This window comes from Heterocephalus glaber, unplaced genomic scaffold (genome assembly GCF_053883595.1).
Source record: "Heterocephalus glaber isolate CG9 unplaced genomic scaffold, H.glaber_assembly_v1.0 deba00001688, whole genome shotgun sequence".
Lineage (NCBI taxonomy): Eukaryota > Metazoa > Chordata > Mammalia > Rodentia > Bathyergidae > Heterocephalus > Heterocephalus glaber.
Genome location: NW_028258413.1, coordinates 1,192,989 through 1,215,166, shown reverse-complemented (window position 1 = coordinate 1,215,166; position 22,178 = coordinate 1,192,989). Strand labels below are relative to the sequence as shown.

Genomic DNA, 22,178 nt, shown 5'->3' with positions numbered 1-22,178 from the left:
GGCTACAGAGCAAGTCGTTCCTGAAGCACAGAGCGTGGTGCCTCTCCACTCACCAGCGTGAATCTTGGCCCACTGGTACTGGACTGCAGATCTCTGTCTGCACATGGCAGGCAGGGATGCCAGGAACACAGATCTTCAAAGTCATGTCCAGGCAATGCGCTGGCTCCACTGGGAAGAGCTGCCCATGAGCATCCTTCTCAACTCCACGCTCAGTGACACCATTTTGGGTCTCGCCATCATCCTCAGTGGAAGTATTTTCAACACGGAAATTGGCGAAAGTTATTCTTCTGAGAGCCAGGTTACCAGCACAACACTCCACCATTTTGTTCCTGTGTCTGTAACCTTGACAGTCACCACGATGAAGAGAGGCCCAGGTAAGAAAGACACAGAAGAGGCTGAAGGCCGTTAAGCCACATCTCCGTGCCGAGCAAGTCTCTGCCCTTCCCCATTTCCCAGTCCCTCTGCTAATTTTAATTCTTCTTAGCAAGTGGAATCTCGGAGGATCATTCATTCATTGCAGGAGCTGTATTTGCAGGTTTTCAAGAATTTGGGTGCAGCGCTGCCGTGCACTAGGAATCAAGTTGGGTGCTGAGGGTGCACAAGCGAGCAGGCACACTTAGTTCCTCCACTCGGAAGACATAGCTGAGTGGGAGACTGCAAGTGCTTTGTAAGTAAAGCAGGAAAAAGAAACAATCGCAAGAGGTGATGAATATTTTGAAGAAAAGATAATGAAAGATAATTAGATCGAGTAATATCTTTGATATTTTAAGCCTCTGCATCACTTTACAATCATATAAAATAAAATAGTGATGTTATTAAACAGCATATTAAAGCATCGAGAATATACAGTTTCACAGAAAGTCAAATATAGCCCTTTCTAAGGTATTCGCTTACCGATTACCGTGAAAAACGCCGGTGGGTATTAGTGTATTTTTCTGAAAGTCTCTCTCTGTGCCCTTTGACAGTGACAGCACCTCGCAGTCTGCTGTTCCTGATAGTATGAAGAATGTCTCGTGTAAAGTTCACGAAATTACATTAAAAGATGTTCTAGGCTAGATTATTCCATTTCTTCTAAATAATATTTTTGAAGACTATTAGCTAAAATCCTCCAGTTAGGACAAAACACGCGAGAAAAAATGATGCAGCATCTCACCTTTAAGTTCACAATTGTGGCCCGATTATGAGAATAAAGCAAGTCTGGATGTTATTTACTAACAATATTTTAGGAAAATTTTTCCCTTGGAAAACAGTGAGATATATGCCTGATCTATAACTAACAGTGAGGGAGAAATTTAACATCTATGATGCCAAGTGATATTGTATTTCCTAAAATAAATGATGAGCATACAGTTAAAGCACACAGCAAATGCACATCGTGCCCTGTTTTACAGGGTTTGGAAAGTACCGCTACTCCTGATACTACAATTGAGGGCTTGTGAATTCGGATCAGCCAAAAGATAATTAGTCCAAGACCACCTGCCTTTACTTCTTAGGGTGAAATCTTGATTGAACAACATTTTTCCAGTTTTGATGTCTATGATCTTCTCCACAAAGTCATTATAAAATGCATCCCTGAAATGAGATAAAAATGGGAAATTCCACTGTGAATTGCACCAAGGAGTGAAGCACACTATACATATATTCATACCAAGGGCCAGAGGGATACTATTCTCATTTCTCATCGTCAAAGCATTTATAAGACTTCTATCTTCTTTTGCTTTTGTGACCTCTAGCCAGAAAGGCCAAAGTAAATAAAGGTCAAGATAGATGTCAAATCGAGCAATTATTACACAGGAACTTGGCTGTGACCCTCAGATTAGAAACAGTGACCTGCCACAGAAACAGGGGAAAACCTTCCTATACCTCCTCTCCCGTCAAATGAAATACAATCGAGATTTGCAGCCTAGACTGAAAAAAATGATATCTTTCATTTGCCTCTTAATTTTCTCTTCCCTTCATATTGGGGTTGTCCTCCCATTTTTTTCCTTTTGGCTGTAGGCTCTGAGCTACAGACGCTAGGGAGGAAAAATTACTAGGAACCAAGGATAGCAAAAGAAAGCAGGGTAGAGGAGGGTAAGCCAGCACATCACAAAATGCTGTGATGTCACTTTTGTTCATATAATTGCACATGAAACCACACTGAAATTACACCATTTGTACAGTAGTGGAAATTGCAAATCAACAATGCTATTTTTTCTGCATTTGGCCACATATGGAAACAAATTTTGAAATATTCTTTGAAGGAGTATGATGCAAATTTGCAAATTCATTTATATACCTCATACCTCAGCCTCTTTTGTAGAATTTCTAGAATCTCATCTCATCCTCTTTGGTCCCAGAAAATTGTCACTCTTCACTCCAGATACTGTGTTGAAAATATTGAATTTATTACTCAGGCTTAGCACTACAACCCATGTTCATTCCTGAATTCTTCTAACTCCTTAAGCCTCTCATTCTTCCAAAGAGCTATATTAGTCCTTTCACTGTAAAACCAGAGAGAGAGAGAGAGAGAGAGAGAATATATTATTCAGGAATTTTTAGTTGAGGCAGAACAAAATAAAGACATTTTAAATAACATTAATGGTTTGATACTTAAGTCTTGCAAAGGAGTCATTTGCTTTTTCTTTCCCCACTTATTACAACTCACAAGGGAATATTACCAACTAAACAAAAAAATCCCACCATCTTCCCTAATAAATAAATTCAGTTGAATTAATAGCTTTTGACTCTTAATGTAATTATTTCCAGAAAAAGGCATAAAGTCAAAGAATTACACATGGAAATTTGACTCTGAAACTAGCTGATAGGAAAACTGTGAGGGACAAACACTAATTGAAAAAAAAAATAAACCAGAAAATGACATAATCACCTCTTTGTTATTAGAACATTGGCCTGAAAGGCACCAGGGAAGGGGAGGGAAAAGGACTTTAGAAACTAAAGTCACACACTTTTAAAAAGTTCTTAAATTAGAAAACTTTAAATGTTGATCCTAAGGAAAGAATATAAACATTACTGTCAGGTCATTTTCATTCAAATTCTGTTCAAATTTAAGTCTCCACTAAAAAAGAAAAGTAATTTCAAGACTGTCTTTGCTACTCAGTTCAGAAAAATGAAACAAATAAAAAGAAAGGTTCTTGAATGAAGATCACAACTGAAGTATTCTAACTGCTACAGAAACCACACTATTAAGTCCAGTATTTTCTGCTACCATGTGGATTGTTTTCACATCTTTGTCCAAGGGATTTGACCCGAAATGTTAATGTAAGTCTGGCCTGTTGTTGTTGTTGTTGTTGTTATTGTTGTTGTTACTATTGGTTCTTCTGGTGACCAAAGAAGCTATAGTAACCAGTGGGCTGTAGTGTGAAAATTGCATAGCCCTCCAGAGTTCTTCACAGACTCCATTACTTTGGAATATTATTTCCTCCAAAAACATCAACACCCAAGAAAGGTTTCAGGGTGAATACTGGAAATTCCAAGTTGTTTCCTCAGGGAAAGTCCTCTTGATCTTCAGTGCACCATTCTTATTTACAAATTCTTGGAGCTGAGGCTACACGGGAGGACTCAGTTAACAACCAGCTTGAATTACTACATCTTCACTGCGTCTGCGGTTAACAGAAATGTGAATGAATAAGATTGAGGAGGCAGCCTGTGACGGCCTGACGTATTTTTGTCTTCCTAAGAGGTGTGACCAGGGTTTTTTCTTTAATTGTGTACTGAAAAATAATTGTCTGGAGATGAGAACCCAGAATTTAAATAGGAGTGGATTCCCTCCAAATTTCATCCCAATAGCTCCAAGGTATGAATCACTCAAAATAGGCAACTCCTGTGGCCACTATTTCTTCTTCATGCTCTGAACAATGCCAAGTGGCTGGGGTGGGGCCAAGCACGGGAGACAGTGTGCAATGGACCGCCTTAGGGACAGCTCTTCAGGTTAGACAGGAGTTTGTGGGCTTTGGGCAAACTAAAAAAATAGAATAAGATGATTTAAGAATGGGAAAGATTAGACTTTAAAATTAGAAAAATATTTAAACTCTTTTAATTGGTGTTTGCTCTTAATGGCTTCTTTATTCCTTTTGAAAACTTTGAAATAACTTAAGAAATCATAATCTTCTCTGGGATTATCCTTAAGCACTGGGAATGCCAGAAGTTTGTTAATATGCTTGGGTAACATTATTATCCTTTCTTGGAATGTAATTCTCAAGAAATTTAAAAAAAATGAATGCATAACATATATAAGTGAATCTATAAGGTTGAATTTCTTCATAATCAATCACTTTAGTATTTTCCTAAAGAAAAGTACTTATTAAATACCACTATGAAAAGTGTATTTTAATTTTTTATTTTTGTTAGTTCATGTTGGCGGGAGGTCGGGATTACATTTGTCATGGGTAGTCAGTTCATGCTTATAACTCATTTTAATTCTTTTTACTTCCCCTCCATGAGAAATATATTTTATACAGTTATTTTTCCAAAAATCTATATGCACCCCTCCAATTGATCCTTAACTTTTACCAAATTATCCTAAAATTCAACCACTAAATAGCCAGTGAAAATATATACTTGAAGTTCAATATGCAGTGAAACATCTATTCTGAACTATTTCTGAGGCAAATTAATTTGCTCTTCCAACAACTTAGAAAAAGTTTCTCCTTTTAAAAATGAGGAGATTGAGATTCAGAATGGTCACGTCTGTGGCCCTGAGTCAGCTGATGGAAGAATGAACTAGAATCCGAAGTGCCTGCATTCCCACACATCACCTCATGCTCACCTCCTCGGTCTGCATGTCATGCCTCAAATGTTCTGTAGGAATTCAAAGAAAGTACCAAATCCACTGGTTAAGGCTTCAGAGGAGAAATATGCATCAAGAGAGGAAAGACGATAGCCACAGTAAAAACAGTAACGTTTATTAAACACGTCATTGACACTGGACTGTGTACTTAACCTACACTCTTTTACTTCTCATGATATAATAGGTGTTAAATGCTTCTTCTTAGGAAACTGAGGCTCAGGAAGCTATGTAAATTGCCCTGGGTCACAGAGTTACCAAGAGACTAAAGCAGAATGAGACTCCAGCCCTGCTCTGTCTGCTAACCAAGCCAAGCTCTTAACCGTGATTTCCACCAGTTCTAGAAGTGGGGCATGAGAAGAACCAGGATGGGGGGAAGAGCTCACATTGAGAGCAGAGGAAAATCAAGTTGGAAAGATGTATCAGGACCAAGTCACAGGGTGGCAGAAACTCAAAAGAATCAGATTTTATATAAGGACTTTTTGTAGACCTTTGACCAGGAAGAAAGACCGTGAAGGATACTATTCAAAGGAGGTTCACTCTGCAGCAGGAAGAGTCAGAGGGAGGAAGAGTCAGAGGGAGGCCAGCTAGCAATCTCATGGCTGCTCATGAAGGAGCCATAATCTTATAGCTAGAACATGAAATGATGAAGGCCTAAGCCAAGTGGCCAATGTGGCCATGAATCAGAAGAAACAGATACAGAAAACAATAAGGCGGAAGAAAAGACACAGCCTCTGACTAATCAGAGGCAAGGAAGCCGGCAGAGCCTGAGTCACAGGTGAGTGGAGAGCGAGGCTGGCAGTGGGTGATGGTGCCACTGAGCTCAGTGAGGGGCAGCAAGGGCTCCGGCGGGGAAGAGTCCGGCCTCCTGACTGCGGAGGAGGGACGAGGACGAGACGCATTTTCAGATCTCAGAACAGAATACATGGCCAGGCCAGTAAAAATGGTGCTGTGCAGGCCGACAGGTGCAGTTGTTTCCTAAATCTGCTGGAAGAGCCAGGAAGAGAGGGTGCAGAGCTGCAAATCTGGGCCCAGGAGCCCCCTTAAATAAGAATGCAAGAGAGAAGTGAGCCACCAGGCAGACGGGGGCCAGTCCTCTCCTGCCGTACGGGGTGTGGAATTCATGTGAGGAGACAAGAGCACCAGGCAGGAAGCAACATGGGCTCCATTTCTAACCCTAACCCTGCCCGGAGTCCCCGAGGGCAGTGACTACCCCAGAGCAGGACTTAGTGTACTTAGGAACTAGATCTGAACCTTGAACTGGTGACTCCATCGCTCAGCAAGGATTACAGTGCCTGGAAGATCACAGGTTCCCAGTAAATCTGCTGGAACGGAAGTGAACTGGTAACTGTCTTCATGCCTGGCAAGGCTCGTCCTCAGCATTGCTGGTTATGATACTCCACATGAGTTACTTAAGAGTTCAAGGAAAAGATGCGTTTCTGAAGCACTGCAGAGAAGACATTCATAGAGAACTTGGTATTTAAACCGGCCTTACCTGAAAGGAATAATCTAAATTCTTGAATAGGAGGGCAAGAAAAGTAATCATTACTAAAGTACAGAGGTGGAAGTGAATCATCTAAGCTTATGTGAATGAAGGATATGAACCAGGGGGACGGATTTAGTCTGGGTGAGTGTCCCCAAAAGGCCCTGTGTTGCAGGGAGGTACTACTGGGAGGCACCGTGCACCGCTACAACCGAGGCCTCATTGCTGAGGTCAGACCCTCAGTCTCTTCTTCCTCTTCCTCAGTTTTGCTTCCTGCCAAATGAAGTAAGCAGCTGTGTCCCCCACATGTCCCTGTCATGTTGTGTGCTGCCTTCAGAGCCCCAAAGCCATGGGGCCACTCAGTCCTGAGCTGGGCACTGCAAAGCCATGAGACAGAATAAACCTTTTCTCTCTCTAGGTAACTGTCCTGGGGATTTTGTTATAGTGATGGAAAGATGACTACTCTGGAACCATGAGCCTCACTGATTAGACTGACGCTCAGTAACCAAGGGAAGACCACACACCATCAGGCCTGGCTGCGGTGATGAGAGGAAGAAACGAGACCCTGACAGCCAGGGTGTGTGGTCTGAGTGATGGTGAGATGCAGCCCTGGGAGCTCAGGAGAAGGGGAGGATTTTAAACATGGATGCCTCGGTCTAGGAATCATCTGAATAAAATTCTTCCAAAGCAAATGAAGTGAATTCGAGCCTCATTGAGAGTCAAACACATTTTCTGGATATCCCAGCAAGGAAGTGAAGTAAAGCTTAGGGGGGCTGGCGTGTGCTGGTGTGCATGCGGACAGGCAGCGGTCGTCCTCTCCTCCCAGTTGCTCCACAGCACGGCCTCCAGCTCCGGTTCCCTGGTCTCTGGTCCTCTTCCAGGGTCTCCCCTAGACCCGCTGCCTTAGCTTTTTCGAGGCATTCCTGTCCCTGCAAACCTCAGTCTGAATGTGGCGTTGGGCTGCCATAGTGCCCAAACTACACAAGCACCCAGTTTTGAGCTTCCTTCTACAAAGTGTCTCTCATAAGAAAAGAGCCATTGTCCCTCTGCTTTGCTCAGAAAACCATAAGCAATCAATAATTAGCCACGTAAGCAATTCACCTAGCATTTACTAACAACTTTGAAAATTCATATTGATTAATTCTCCCTTTAATTTAATGTGTTACCTAGCAATATCTATTTTTCTCCCATGTTAATGAGAATCAACAGATATCATTCAGTGACTCATCGACAGTAATAGTATGAAATTTATTAGAATATATAATCAAGTGAAATGTATCCAAAAGAAATGAGCGAATCCAGCACCTGCCTTGCAAGTGCAAGGTCCTGAGTTCGATTCCCAGTACAAAAAGAGAAAAAAGAAAAGAAATGAGAGAGAAGAGGAATAACTGAACAAAATAACTCACAAACCACACCATCAAATATAAATAACCCAGAATTTGGTTAAGTACGAATACCCCAACTGTACTCCTCACTGATTTCCTTTTATTTTAGGTGGTTTTTATTTTATGTACTTCCCAAAGTGGCAATTAAGACCCATCATTGGTCTCAGAAAAAGCCTAGAAATAAGTGGAAAATAGCATAATTGAATATTTCTGAGCCCACTAAATAGACATTGGTTATTAATAATCCATAATATATGACTGACCTTAGCAGATGTCTAAAATGCTTTTTTAAGCAAAGCCAAGACTGACTTTAGTCATATAAAACAAGAGAAATTCAAACATGCCTCAAATTTCAAATGAGTTCGTTTTTATCATTTTTTTCATTTAAATGACATTGCACTAAAAAATGGTTGAAGGAAAAGAAACAGATGGAGTAGGAAAATAAAGAGTTGACTACAGAGAATCATCTCTTTATATTTCTTTTCTCCATCAACTTCAATAATCCAGTTAATTGTACTATCTTTAAGTGTTGTTTGAAATATGCTGGTGGTATCTGTTCTACCAGCTAGAAAGCAACAGTCTAACCAAAGCGCGAGGGTGTAACACGGAAACCGTGGAGAGGGGCAGACAGGAAGCACGTGTTCCAGGGGAAATGGGTTTCCCGGCAAATACTGTGATTTCCTGGCCCTCTCCACAGGTTTGTAGGACCCCGCTTACAGGCCAATCTATGAACTCTGAAAGACAAAAAGGGGAGCCTCACGTGCAAAGTGTACCGCACTTTACCGACTGGAGGGAAGGCAGCGTACCTGTCCATTGAACAGCTGTCAAAACTTCCACAGGCACTAAGCAGGCAGCCGCCCAAACCGATCCTTTCTCCGTGGGACTTCCTGGCTCCAAGAAAAAAGGCGAGGCCTCCGCCCACACAAAAATTCTCTCTTTTGAGCCAACTGTCTGAAATCATTACCAGAATTTTATCCCTTTGCTTGACAGCTTTGATCCTTGTGAGAGTGTTAATTCTTCTGTTGGAGATAATAGTTCTCCCTATTCCCAGAGACAAATACTTATTATTTCTTAATTTTGCCAGGTCTGCTGCCCATCACATACAAATCTTTTGCAGCTAATGTAATCAGGTCCAGCAAATACTTCAACAATATACATAATTATACATATAAACATGTATGTATAAAATCAAGATATATCATCAAACTGTAGGCTAGAAAAATAAACTATATCAAGTGTTAATCTGAAATAGTTTCTTGCAGTGTACATTTATAAATATTTCATATGGGCTACTGAGACAACAATTTTTATCTTATTTAGCTATAAACTGTGAAATAGTGTTTTGTATTATTCTGTAATTTGTAATACATACGCCATTAGACCCAAACTTTAGACTAAAACAGAAAAAGAGCCCCTTTCAAAATATAATATTAATAAGGGCCGGGCATTTAGCTCAGTGGTGCCACACCTGCCTTGCAAGCACAAGGTCCTGAGTTTGATCCCCAGTACCAAAATAATAATAAAAATAATGATAATAATAAAATTTTACAGAAAGGCAGAAGACACTGAAAATTCTGAATCTCCCTCCAAATAAGTTTTTTCCTTTCTTCAAATACCTGCTAAGACCTATGAAGGGGAAATGTCAAAAGGCCACATTAATGTCTGTTGAGCGTGGGAAAGATAAAGGACAATTATATCAGCAACCCTATCATCATACACAGATCAAGATACATATATAATATCCCCAGATTAAATCTGCTATGTTGCTTTAAAAAATTTACAAATATTCCAAAAATGTGAAGATTGCCATGCCCAGATGCAGCACAAGTATCTTCCAATTAGTTCACTTGTACTCCTATTTACCTCTTAACAATTTTAAGACCCTATCTTTAAACTGTTAAAAGTTTTTCTGATGGTGAAATTTTATCTGCTCGAATTTAATCTTTAAAATAGAAAACTCATTCTTTCTTCTAGTTTTAACAGTAATACAGGCATGCATTTTTATTTCTATATGAAAATTGTGCAAATATGCACTATGGTGAAAAATCTTTGATGTAGAGTAGTCAAGAATGAAAACAGATTAGCTCTTCATCCCCTCCTCCAGGATTCCTCCATCTCTGATGGTTCTGAGGTTCTCTTTTACATAGGAAAACCTCAATTAGATTACCTGAATTTGTCTGAATTATGAAAGCTCAGTGAAGGAAGCAGCTCACATGGCGAGTGTCTGTCGGTTTAACAGACTCAGTCTGAAGCACACAGTTGATCGTGTTGCTGCCTAATATTCTAACCTAGTCTATGCTTCCAACTCCACAAATGCAGCCGTGCAAAATATTATAAAATCCTGCACTTAATAGATGCAGAACCTAGAAAAGTCATGTTCTTTCCCTGACTTTCACTTTTCTTATCTGTTGGTCGGGAAAGGTGAATCACAGCATTCTTCTGTGGATTAAACTAAATAAGCTATTAAGGTGCCTAGTACATAATACATTTTCAGTAAATCTTCACTTTTAGTATTATAACTAATAAAATATAGCATTTTAATGAAGATGCTACTACTTTTAAGATCAGACATTGAAATCACAAGTGTTCTTGGGCTGTCTTCCTCGCACTACCCAAGGTCCTTGTAAGTCTAACACTTTTACCTCTGTTTATATCTGCATAAGTTAGGGGCTTGGACCAAGTGATTCACTGGCTTTTTGGCATTTTACTTACAGATTTGACTCCACAGGTAGATACCAAACTAGATAGAATTGGAATTATACAGAAGAACTATTTTGATGATTTTTCTTCATTTCTAACTACTGAGTAAATTAATTTAACTAAGCTGTTAAACCATATCTATATGTTGATTACTTTCTTTTGACTTGGGATTGTTAGGAAAAAGTACCAATCTTATGTCAAACCTGTTCCTCCTCTTACAGTCTACAAACAAGCCAACCTGAAGCATTCGGTACACAACTCCACGTCTTAGGAAGCTGCAAACTTCATTTTGAAACCACCTCCATCGTGGTTCCTTCCCAGGGACCCCACATCCACACGCCCCACAAGCCAAGCGAGGACCTGGATGGTATCTAGACCACAATGCCAACAATTATGATTCTGGTATTTACTGACAACCAAATGAGAACAACATAGGCCAGTGTTAACCTTAACAGTCTAAAAGCAAAATTTTTTCAAAACAGTATCTGTAAGCACAATAGTTTGAAGTTTCAACAGAAAATGTTTTCTTATTGTATAGCTTGGTCAAATTTCAAAGAAATAAAAGGAAATGTTGAACGTAATGTCCCCACAAGAGTTAATTACCATCAATGGGTTTTTTGTGGGCCAAAGCATGAGCCTCATTAACCCATCTTGCATGAGCCTGCTGTGCAGCAAGGACCCAGACAGCCCCTCTGCAAGAGTTTGCTGTCTGGACATGCTCATCTTGTGGTTGAAACTCCAACATTTCCACCCATACAGTGGAACAGAAAATACTTTCATTTCCTTGAAAAGGTAAAGTATTTGCTAACTTCCATTTGTATTTTGCATATTTCTCCTTTTTATAAGACTTGTGTTTATTTATTTAATAGAATATTTTTCTATCCTACCAGAATCAGAAGTATGCATTTATTTAATCCATTTCTGTAAGTTTGTAGAGTATCACTTACATATTATTCAGAGCTCTACATCTACACAGGATCTCTGGCTTTTGTCTAAATTCTCTGAAAGTTTACAAAATAAATAAAATCTATATTTTGTGATTAGTAGATGCAATCTCAAATATAGTTTGAGAAACACTTCAACTTGGTAGAACTATTTATGTTTTTGTATGACATACAGATAAAGAGGTAACATTTCAGCTTTCATTTATGTTAAGCCTCAATATAAAAGGGACTTGAGTAGATTTATAAATATTTAATCAATGTATGAACATAAGCACAATCTGTCAGATAGTGTTCTAAAGATTCTGAATGCATTATTTCATTTCGTTCTTGTAACAGCCTCACAAAAGTAATCTATTGTTGTATGAAACAGATGAGAACGGAGGTTAACAGAAGCTACCTTGCCCAAGTCTGAAAGTGAGAAGCAGTTGTGATGAGGTTTAAACCCAAGTAGTCTGATCCTAGATCCAGGCTCTTGACACAAGAACATGGATGGAAAGGGAAGCCATGGTTAAAGACCATCTAAGAAATATGCATTGAAAATTGTATCTAATACGTAGCAAAAAGAAAATCATAAATTTGGTTCTGATTTTCAGGGAATCAAAAATAAGAAAGCAACATAATCAGAAACAAATTTTTCAATGACCATAAAATAAAAGATGTGCCAACAACTAAGAAGACATATGATCTCTAGCTCTTTAGTCTGGCGAACATTATGAGAGAGTATTCTAAAAGCAAACAAAGGAAATGTAGCACTTTGTCATATTATCCAAAGGCAAATCCAAAGACTAACACCAGAACCTAGCTCAGAAGATGCACATTTTCAATGTTCCAAAAAAATTATCCAAACATATATGTCCAGTGATACAGCTGGATCTCCGAGTCAAACTTCAATATTTCAAGCAATTATACACTACATCGTCTACAAGAAATCTTCCCTTCTGTAACAATATAACATCTCAGAAGTTACTAAACATTTCACAACAGTTAAGAAACAAGTATAATATTATATTCACAGGTAGGAACCTGAGATGGGTTTACTTTATCCTGCTGATTTAGAGCATAAATCTATGTAATAAATTGGTAAAGTAGAAGGGAAAAAGGACACACATAAGCTAACCACTCTGCACTTCAGTCTCCTAAGCTGTTAAATAGAGATGAGATGACAGTGGCTCTCTGTTTGTGCTACCATGCAGATTAAATAAGATAATGCATTTTTTAAAAACTCTTAAAACAGTGCCTGGTACTATACACTGATTGAAATGTTAACTTATGACTAGTAGGACCACTCCTAAATGCATATTTAGAAACTCTAAGGTGGCTTCGAGGCTTTATAAAAGCTAGCAACTTGAAACCGAGTATTGTGGCTTAAGGAATTAAAAGTGAAATTTTCGTATGTGCCAGGAATAAGCTCCCTGACAAATCAGTATCCAATCCAGAAAGCTTATACCCAGTGATCCTTATTGATTTCTCCAAATGCTTTAAATCATTTGGAAAAAAATGTTAACTTAGTTGTCTAGTCAAAATGAAACCTTTGGACCTACTAATAAAGAGAAGATGTATCTCTTTCCAAACAGGGACACTGTTAGAGTGAAAGAAGGTGCTGACATATATATAACAAAATGACATGTTGTATTCCTTTTCTTTCTTTTTGTGGGACATGGTAATGCAGGGGAGTTTTTTCCCAAATTCTTTAAGTCAAATATTCTTTTCCTTCTGCAAAGAAATTCTTGCTTAATCATCATCCTCTGACTTTACACTTTCTGTAGTCTCAAAATCTTATCACTCAGAGAAAAATAACAAATATTTATCTAATTTTTCATAGTAATGGTTTTTTAAAAATATTATTGAAGGAAAATAAATATAGGATTATAGAAGATAATAAGAAAACTAAAACACGAAACTACTGAGCCATACTAAAATAATTCTTGTGCATCCTTTGAAAATATAATTCATATTTACATATTTAGAAGACTACTTTTTATAGAGTAGCAATAGTAATGGAATAATATTCCAATTGAATGAGATCTTACTGTGTGTCAATAGAAATTAATTGATAAGAGGCTTCCATGTGGGGAAAGGGTGGTATTTCAAAGAGGAAACAATATAGCAAGGGAAGAGCTCACACGCGATGATTCCTACAGACCACCCAAGCCTTCCTCCACTTCGCTGGTAAGTGTGGAACTGAAAATGTCATGATCCGGTGCTCAGCCCTTTACTCACAGTCTTTACTCAGGCTGGTAAAGAAAGCTACTCTGCAAAGACGAGGAGTGAGACCTAAGCCCATAGGATTTCAGAGTTGTATTGCAGCGCACATCTACACATTTAAAATGGAGAGCTGAATTCAATGCTTTTGCAAGTAGTTCTATATGAGCATGCATAAAATATTTATGGATAGCTAATGGATTTTTCATTATTTCCAATATAACTTTTCCCCCAAGAAAGGCAGAGAGATAATTCTGTGACTAAAAAGATGTTTATTTTCAAAATGTATACATGTTTTACAGAAGTTAACAAAGCACATATATTAGGGTGTTAAAGTCTGTAAAAAGTTTGTGAATGATGATCAAGGACTCTATTTCCAGTACTTGCCAAAGTTCAGTCCACTGGAGCAGCTCAGCATTTGTGCCAGCCCTGCCTTTGTGTCCTAGTTCATAGAGCTGCACACCCAAAAGAGCAAGGCCAAGTCAGCCTGAGAGGTTCCCAGTGGGGTTTGCAGAGGCACTGAGATCCAGCTGTTCCGGGTTCAGGTTTTGCTGCGCTCAGCTGCTGCCTCCAGGTACTGCAGACCAGGCCAACAAACCTGACCAGAGGACCTGAGGATGCTTTTCCAAGTCACTGCCATCCCTCAAGTGGGACCAATAAACTGGAAAGAAATATTCCTAGACATAAATGACCTACGGAGGTAGAAAGATAACCGCATGGCCTGCTGGTGCCTCCCCCCCCCCACCCCTGTCCCTCCCAGGAGCCAAGATGCCTGAGGCTTCTGTCCTCCCCACTGTGCCTCTCCAAGATCAGACGCACGCTCTAGGCTCCCTTCTAATTCTCCTCCTCTGCAGACAGCATGCGACTACTTCAATGTGTGAATATGGTGTACATGTGTGTATGTGTGCTGGTGCAGGGAAAGGTTACAATTCAAACTTCAGAGTATAGTTTCTACTAAATATGCATCACTCTTACACCATGCTAAAGTGGAGAACTGTAAGTTGAAACACTGTTAAATCAAAGCTAGTCTGTGTGTATACATACAAGCCCATATGTTATACTCACATACAATAATTTTTCATGATAGTATTATGGTGTTGACAAATTAATAACACAAAAAAGCTATTCGCCTTTTCAAAATACAGTTTTCTTATAGTCTGGGTTCCAAATGGAATATCAAAAAAGTATAAAAATAGGTTACTGTGAAGGAAAATTGCGCATGTTAAGTTTCTGGTAGCTAAAATACCAACATAAGGTATATAGATCTATGTGTGTGTAAATACTCATTCATCAACTATAAATATACATATTCTATATATTTATTTTAACCTAGCTTCATTTCTGTTTACCCACTCTTTCTTATCCTCACAATTAATTTCTCATTTTGTTTTAGATTGTCTTTGACCAGAAAGTTGTGGGAGGGACTCTTAATTCTTGTTGAAAAGTATTGGAGAACTAATGAGGATAAATTGCCTCCAGATAAAAAATGCTAAGTAGAGAATTCAGATTTTTTAAAATATCATCATTATTTAAAGTGATTGAAATTGCCTCAAACTGCTGTCAGTGTCACCATGCTCCTCTTACCAAGGTGCTTCTCCTCAAATGCTAATATTCTAAAGCAAGAACCCAAAAAGAGTTTGAGGATTTCATTGTTTTTCTGTTTTCACTTAAATTAGTTGGGTTTTTTCCCCTTGAGTCACCAAAATCAGTCATAAATTAACTATGACTAGAATTACTGTAAAAACCCTATTCTGTGTTCACGTTAACATGTCTTTCACCCTTTAAAAATGTCTGCTACATTGCATACACATGTCGTGCTGGTAAGAATGCGCCTTTGAATTCTAATGATAGTACACTCTGGTTGCAAATCATTTTTTCTGCACTATGTCTAAGTCAATCTCTTCATTTTGTACTCTTGCCAGTCATGCATTATTAATATGCTTCCTCCATGTTACCTTAAATCATGCCAAAATTGAACTTAATATTTAGTATTTTTAAAAGGAGAAAACAACACAGTATTCCACACATCACAGCTATCTGAGTGTGTACATATTTACGTAGTATATATATTAAGTTTTTTCAAAATTTTCAATTGATTGAAAAAATTTTCTTATTTTTCAGCCCTGGAAATACCCAAAGAGACTCTTTAATCTGCTAGGTTAGTAAGAGAGCTGTGAATAGTTCTTATTCATCAGTCTCATCAGATAATTGACCACAGAGCCCAAAACAGAAAAGGTTTGGAAGAGGATGTGTCTGGGTGATAAAGGAAGTCACTTAAGATGTTCATAGAACTCCTGTAAAGTAGATTTCGAAAGAGGGAAAAGCACTTTCATAGGTTCCTTGGCTAATCCCTTAAACATGCAAATGAGTGACTAAGAGAAAATGAATTTAGCAATGGATAGAGTGTTTTTCTGTGGTATCTGGGGTCATGTTAAAACTGGTGTGAATTAAACTAAATCCTAGGGGTCTCATCTATGAAGGTGAGGCCACACGAAGAAGAGTCCACACGACTGAGCAGGCTCTGAGGCTGGGTGTTAATCACTGGCACCTTGCGAGATTTCCTTCTGCTCTGTCTTGCCATAAGGGATTACATGACTTCTTTGTCTTCTGAGTTTCACAGGCTCCACATAGATTTTAATGGATTTCAGATGATTTCATTGCAGTGCTAAGAAAACAATCCCCATCACTGAACACACAGAACCAAATGGACCGCTCTTTGGTGTGTCTCCAATTCATTTACAAATTACCGTGACAATCCCTCTCATTCATCTCTCTGGATCTCATATAAAGATAATTACTCATGACAATATTGCATGAACACATTAATAATACAACAGGCTCCTTGTATTTTAAAAATATATAGGATGATTTTACTTGATCAATTGAAATATTAAAGAAATATAAAAATATATACTACTATGGAAGCAAATAACTATGGCTTTTAAGTTATCAAAAGCCAAGTTACAAATGAAAAGAATTTCTACTGACACTGATGCTAGTTTCAGGGGGGAAAAGACTCAAGTTTCCAAATTTACATACATATGTGGAAGTTTATAAACATGCCAATTTCAAGAGTAGTCATCTCACCAAGGGGCTCGTGGCTTTGAGAAGACCACACCTATGCAGCCAGATGCTACAGGATCATGCTGCGTTCATTAATAACTACTGCAGGTATCCAGGGATTTAGCTCAGTGGTTTCGCCGCTTGCTACACAAGCGCAAGGACCCAAGTTCAATCCCTAGTACCAAAAAAAAAAAAACCCAAAGAAACCTGCAGGCCAACACGTGTGATGTGATGGCACATTCTTTGGAATAATATAGGGCACATGCTTGCTCTGTATCTATTGCAGGAAGAGGCAGGGACATTACTGTGTTACAGGAGTTTGGAAGAGCTAAGTACGGACCCCAGAGCATACTGAGGGCAGCCTGATGGAGAAAGGCTGGGGAAAGACAGGCAGATCATGAGCTCTGGTTGAGGAGGCTTCTGGCAGCAGAGAGAGAGAGAGAGAGAGGGAGAGACAATCCACATTTCTAGACTTTCACCTTCAATTTAAATCTAACAGACACAATTTGGACTTGAAATGTTAATGCCAGGAGGGGAAGCACCATCACACCAAGCCCACTGACATTAATGCATTTCATCTTTCTCAAGAAAAAGTGGTGAGTTGACCATCCCTAAAAATTCAGCTCAGACAAAGAAATCTATTAATCTAGTATGAGGTTGCTATAGTACTATGGGAACAATAATTACTATAAATGTTTTTAGTACCAGGAATTGAACTCAGGACCTTGTGCTTGCCAGGCAGGCACAGCACCACTGAGCTAAATCCCTGGCCCTTAATTATTATAATTTTTAAATAGCCATTTAAAATTTTATCAAACTGAAAATCCCACATTTGAAAATATTCATTTTACAGTTTGCAGCCATTTGCTTTGCATTTAGTGAAAGAGGAAAATTTGCTACTACTATAAATGGAGTATTATTTTACATTTTATTCAATAAACGGTTACCATAGGGCCAGGGATTTAGCTCAGTGGTTTTGCTGCCTGCTGCACAAGCACAAGGACCTGAGTTCAATCCTTGGTACCAAAAATAAATAAATGAATAAATAGTTATCATAAATGGTAATAGTTCTTTAATTATTTTTAAATAATTGTGACCAAATATCATATACATATTTATAGTTTAAAACATATAAATAAATGTATCCAAGTGATGGCAACTACTCAAAAATATGCCACCTGAGATTTACATGCATTGTAGTTTTGTTTTGCTTTGAAACAGTAATGCTTTGGGATCTCAGATTACTAATTAAAAAGAATAAAGATGATACTCTCTGATATTTATTTTGTGCTCTTTAAAAACTTCTTTTACAAAAAGAAATAAATAAGCAGCTTGCTCGTCACCAAAAAGGTTAACAAGATTCTTACCATATTCTCTGAAGCTTGATTAAGCATTTTAATTAAACCATCATATCACAATGACTTGAGAAATACTTATGATGTTTCATCCACTTTAGAGGCTATTGCAACTGTGGTTTGGAATGACTCAAAACTGTGTAACCAAAAATTTTAGAGTCAAAAAATATTGCCTTTGTTCAACAGACATGTGCTTATAATTTATTGAGTTATCTTAAGTAACGCTCAGGACTTGGCTTCATCCTGAAACAAAGGAGACAGAGAAAATACTGAAAACAACTCTTTCTCATAAGAGTTCACAGTGGATCCTAAATAAACAAAATTTTTAAAAGCATGGGTCCTAATCATCCTAAAATCTTAGATAAATGTGAAGCTACATTTCTAAAACTGATCCTAGGTTGATAAAGCATGCATATATAAATGTGAAAAAAAAAGAAACGGGAAACACTAAAAGGATTTAGCAACCATGTATGAAGAAAAATGAGTAAAAGTAATTCCTTTCAATAATATGTGAATGGGAGAGGAAGAAGCGAGGAGCAGTAAAGCCCATTCATCTCACAAACGGAACTAGATGACAAGTTGCCGAAGAAAATGTTCCCTTTGGATCACGTGTTTGCTTCTGCATGTGGTATCTCGCATCTAAAAGGAAAATAAGAAAAGCAAACATGGTAGCCAGGGAGAAGAAAGGATGGAGCATAATTAATAGACAGCCTCCCCCGTGGATATTACACAGTGAACCGAGCTCACTGCTGCCCAAAAACGGCAGCAGGTGAAAGAGAAGAGCTCAGGAACCGCCGAGGGTCTTTCAAGCATAAATTCGGGTCTAATTTTCAGAAACACCACCACCACCCCCACCGAAAGCATAGCTTTTATGTAGCTTTTTCTTGGTTCTTAGGCATTTAAAAACACAGTGCCTAAGTTTATATTTCAAGCAGATTATGAAACAAAGTCTTGGGGAAAGTAAATTTTTAGACTGTAAGCAAGCCAGGTGCTGGCTTCGTAAACTACATCAAAACTTTGCAAAGAGCGCCACCTTCAGGCGCTTCACACACGGCGCTCAATCCTGAAGGCCTGAGCTCGCGCCTTGGGATGGGCGCTACTTCATGCTTCTGGTTCTGGCTCAAACCCTTTTATGTCTGAAGATCAGTCAACAGGAGAACGCTAGCTCCACGGTTATTCCCTAGGGTTAACTGTAAGGAAGGAGGGCGCAAGGAAGAAGCCCTCTTCATTTTCTACTTTAGAAGCAACTCACCATTTCATATTTCTCACCTTCCAACTTCTTAAATGTCTTCTTGAGTTTAAATTCTTAAATGAAACATTTGCAAGCTCTAACTGAAAGAAAACAGAGGAGACTTAAGCAAAATTCTCCTTTCTTTCTCTCCTGAGTATTGTTATTTCTTTCCCCCACTTCTTCCTCTACTCTAACTATAGTCAGAGGTAGCGGGCATATAAAAGAACCTAGAAGGAATTACATGGAACAGGCCAACCAAATAGATTCCAAATCCTGACTTTTAAATCTTAGACCACCTTAAGAATGATTTGACTTCTTATCTCAAAGAAGGAGGCCCACCCCAGACAGATCTACTTTCAGATCTCTCTGTCAGAAAATTACCATATTTATTATTCAGCCCAGCAACTCCAGGAACAGGGGTATAAAAGAAAGAGGAGGACTCACCAAAGCAGGGCTCTCCATACCAAAGAGGACGACACATAGTGGTTTAGACAACCAAGCATAAACATTTGCACAGTTACACATACAAAACCACTGGCTATGAATTTTGGCCATGACCATTAAAATTTCAAATAAAGTTTTGTGAACATATTGTAATGGCTTCCACAGACAGAATTCCATGAGTTCCATATGATGATTACATGAGAAAAACATTCACTCAATAGTAAGAATCATGTCTGGCATGAGAAAATAAATATTTTCCTCCTGTAGACAATTACTGCCTTATTACAATGCAGGGTAAGGATGAAAATCTCAGCAGTGTAATTTGAAAACAAGCCTCAGCTCTTCCGGACAACTCTGCCTCGGGTCAGACGAAAACAGTCGCAGAGTCTGAGGCTTGGAAAGGCCACTGGAAACAGTTTAACGGATCCTGCTTCCCGTGGCAGAGCCCTGCGTGGGGAGGTTTCCAAGACTTCCTCGCCCCCACCACTCCTCAACTTCTCATTTTTTTCAACAGATTTGACCACAGGAAAATTCGCCTTTACATTTACCCCAGATCCTGGTCTTATAGCTTCACTAGTAGTTATGTTTCCATTTTGGGGCAACAGAGAATAAGCTTAGCTCCCATTCGAGAAACAGCCCTGAGGCGTTCCCAGACGAGGTGCCACCGCAGTTAACAGTCCCAGCCTCCCGCTGCATTCTTTCTTCTCCATCCCGAGGGAGCGGGTACAGTTCTGTGACTCCACGGCAAAGGAGTTCAAGTCCCTGGCCTGACTGGCCCATCTTCCCAAAGGCAGCATAGCCTGGTGAGCCCTGCTGGCCCTGTGGAAGCGCTCCTTGTGCAGCGAGGGGCACTCCAATGCCTCACACAGTAGGTGACTGCTTTTATTAATAAAGTCAGCTTCAGTTAGATTCACTGTAATTGAGGAAGGGGGATGAAAAGGAAGACCTCAAAGGCTCACTATTTGCTAACTGAATGTGACAATTTTCTATTCTTTCCTTTTTCTGCCATTGTTGTTCACACAAAAAACTAGTTATAATTTAGACTCCCCAGAAAACTGAATGGATAAAGACATAAGTGTGTAATCTAGAAAGACAAATAGAATTTCTTTTGCTGTGCTATCAAGCTTTATGAGGAATTTTATGTCATTTGATATAATGTGATATAATTCACAGGAGATGATGTAATAAAAGTAATTTTTGCATAGAGACCATTACAGTTTGCTAAAGGTTTACATGTAAAATGTAACTACTGAAATGGACGGAGTGTCCTGATTTATGGTGTATGATACCATGAGACAAAACCAGGAGAAACAACTCAGCCACAGGGGTTTTGCACAGCTGAGGCCTGCAGCAGCTGCTACTTGGCATTTCCCTGTGGACATTTGCAAACTTACCCTGCATTGTTGAAAAACAGTAATGTCAACCAAATTACTTATTTTGTTTCTTATTCATCAGAAATTCAGCACTGGCAAGTTTTATATTAACCCCAGAGCTGTTAAATGGACACTGCTTCAACATAGATGCCTTATACAGGTGCGGATGGATGGAGACACATGCATATCAGCTTAGAGAAATACACACCCCCATGCTTCTCCGAGCGTTCTGGACTGGGCTCTAAGGTCTGCAGCCACCCCACCGAGTGGGCTGGCCGCCTGGTGCCGGTCCACACCCTGCATGCTCGACCTAGGCCCGCGGCCTCCCTGTCCCTGTCCACTCGGAGAGAGCTGAGGGCTGCAGGGTGCTGCTGACCTGGGAAGCACTGAGGAAGCCGCAGAGATGGAGACCAGGGGCGCGCTGCTCCATTGGCCTCCTCCTGACCGGAAGGTTAGCGGCGTCGGCGTACTCCTGTGTGAGGTAACCGGTAAATGCACCGATTGCTTGAAACAGGAAGCCCAGACTGCTGTGCCTTGTGCGGTCTGAACCCCCACCAGCCGCAGCATCCTCTTGGGATTTCCGGGCCAGCGCAGCCTAGGTCCAAGCTGCGCTGTGCTGGCGCTGATTCAGCTGCAGCTGTTACGATGACTGAGGAGAAATGCAGAAGATTCTCTGCTACAGCTCCTGAAATCCTTACAACTAAGGTGAGGGCGTGCTAAAGTGAAGGCCATGTATTGCAGGGCCAGGACTTCCAGTAGTGGGGGTGGAGGTGACGTCACCGCTGACGGCCGATGACATCATCGCCCACCCCTGTGGAAAAGCCTCGGGATGCCCCAGCACAGGTGTGCGGAAGATGCAGCTGTCCACAGGGGATGGGTGGAGAGGGAGCTGGGTGTGCGGGTCCTGGCCTCTTCCCCTGCGCCTTGCCCTATGAGTCTTTTTGATGTGTTTTGGATGTGTACCCTTAAAAACTGGTTAGTCAGTGAATAAACTGTTTTCCTGAGGCCATGGGAACACTTCTGTCCCTTGTTCACATGCACGTGGGAGAGAATGAGGCTTTTCGGTAGAAATGTGATACAAGTTGTGATTTCACTTACCTGCATCGTCTTTTCTCAATGAATAACTACTGAATTATGTTTCATTAAATTGAAGCATTAAGGCACAGCTCTCAGCACAGAGGAGGCATCTGGGTCAATGTGTCACAGCTCCCA

The 22,178-nt window shown here is 39.7% G+C and overlaps 1 long non-coding RNA gene across 2 annotated transcripts in view; it reads right to left on the bottom strand.

Moving 5' to 3' along the window:
• The window catches only part of LOC110346262 (uncharacterized), a 120,308-nt gene that overhangs the window by 3,534 nt on the left and 94,596 nt on the right, over nucleotides 1-22,178 (bottom strand). For both annotated transcript variants that reach the window (XR_002390188.2, XR_015446365.1), the window contains exons 4-5: nucleotides 2,286-2,483; nucleotides 54-1,572 (exon numbers count right to left, since the gene is read on the bottom strand). This is a non-coding gene — a long non-coding RNA (uncharacterized LOC110346262). The remainder of the gene's footprint in view (nucleotides 1-53; nucleotides 1,573-2,285; nucleotides 2,484-22,178) is intronic.